We start from the raw sequence: 898 nt of genomic DNA, 5'->3' as shown, positions 1-898 counted from the left end.
TCTCTTTTTCTTTCTTTCTTTTGCCTAGGAGTGTATCCTCCTCAAGAACAGTCAAGCAAAGGTGGATAAAGAAACAGTGTGAAGCTCTTACTTTCTAGGTATTCTCACAGGACTAAATTACAACAAAATTGAAGATGGCAATAGGCTTGGTTTTCAAATATAGAATGGAACAACACTTGATTCCATAAAATAAATGTTTCAGTGGGCTGAACAGGGGAAGCTGGTTATATAGACAACAAAGTTGAAAGAAGCAAACACCAAGAGCAAAAATCAGACTGGTCATTTCAATGTTACCTTCTTTCTAAAGTGAGGAGAGAGAGACAGTATAATAAAATCTATGTCACTACTTAATGTTAGATTAGTTCAGTTTGCCTTTTTCATAAGGATTAGAACATAGGGAATATCACTAACACCCCAATTAAAAATGACCTATTTGAGAAATTTGGCTGTTATCTCTAATCATGAGGTTTTGGAAGGTCAGACTGACACAGACAGAGACCATCATAGGGAAAGAGGATACATATATTCCTGGGAGAAGAAATACAAGCTCTTGGGATCCTAATTTGTTATTTACTAAAAATATGACTTGCATTTTCTTCTGAGCCAGTCAAGGACTTAAGCATTGTTTTTGTTAAACAATAACAACTACAGCAAAAATAATGACTTTTGGTCTTACTGATGCCCAACAGGCATCTAAAAGTAGAACAAGACATTCCCTTTATTTTGCCTTTATCTCCTCTATTACCTTAAAACTTTGGGTCAGTGGGCCTGTCCATTAGCTCAGTTGCTTAAGTGCCTGCTTAAGTAAAAGGAGTCAGGCTCAGGCTATTGTGGTTCGATCCCCAGATCCTCATGCCTTTCCAGACATGCCCTTAAGGCATTCTCAGCCAACCCCTCC

This window comes from Octodon degus, unplaced genomic scaffold (assembly GCF_000260255.1).
Source record: "Octodon degus isolate 3935 unplaced genomic scaffold, OctDeg1.0 scaffold00132, whole genome shotgun sequence".
Classification (NCBI taxonomy): domain Eukaryota; kingdom Metazoa; phylum Chordata; class Mammalia; order Rodentia; family Octodontidae; genus Octodon; species Octodon degus.
This window is presented reverse-complemented; position numbering follows the sequence as displayed.